This window comes from Ipomoea triloba, chromosome 11 (genome assembly GCF_003576645.1).
Source record: "Ipomoea triloba cultivar NCNSP0323 chromosome 11, ASM357664v1".
Lineage (NCBI taxonomy): Eukaryota > Viridiplantae > Streptophyta > Magnoliopsida > Solanales > Convolvulaceae > Ipomoea > Ipomoea triloba.
Genome location: NC_044926.1, coordinates 2738785 through 2739078, shown reverse-complemented (window position 1 = coordinate 2739078; position 294 = coordinate 2738785).

Sequence of the window (294 nt, the reverse complement as noted above, 5' to 3'; positions counted from 1 at the left end):
CCCTTCTTCTCGTTGTCGCCAAATGTCACCAAGGGACCTTCGATAGGTTGGATGTTCTCAAGCAGTGTTAGATTTCCAGTCATATGTCTCGAACATCCACTGTCAATGAACCACACGTCCCTGGTGTCCTGCAAGGAAATCAAGCAAGTTTAGGTACCCAAACTTTGGGTCCTGGTGGGTTAGTGAGTTTAGGCATCCATTTATACCTTGTGCCCATTATTCCAGGCCTAGGCGCAATGTAGCCATTGTACGTTTGATAATTATAAGGAATGCTAGCAAAGGTTTTAGGCCTCT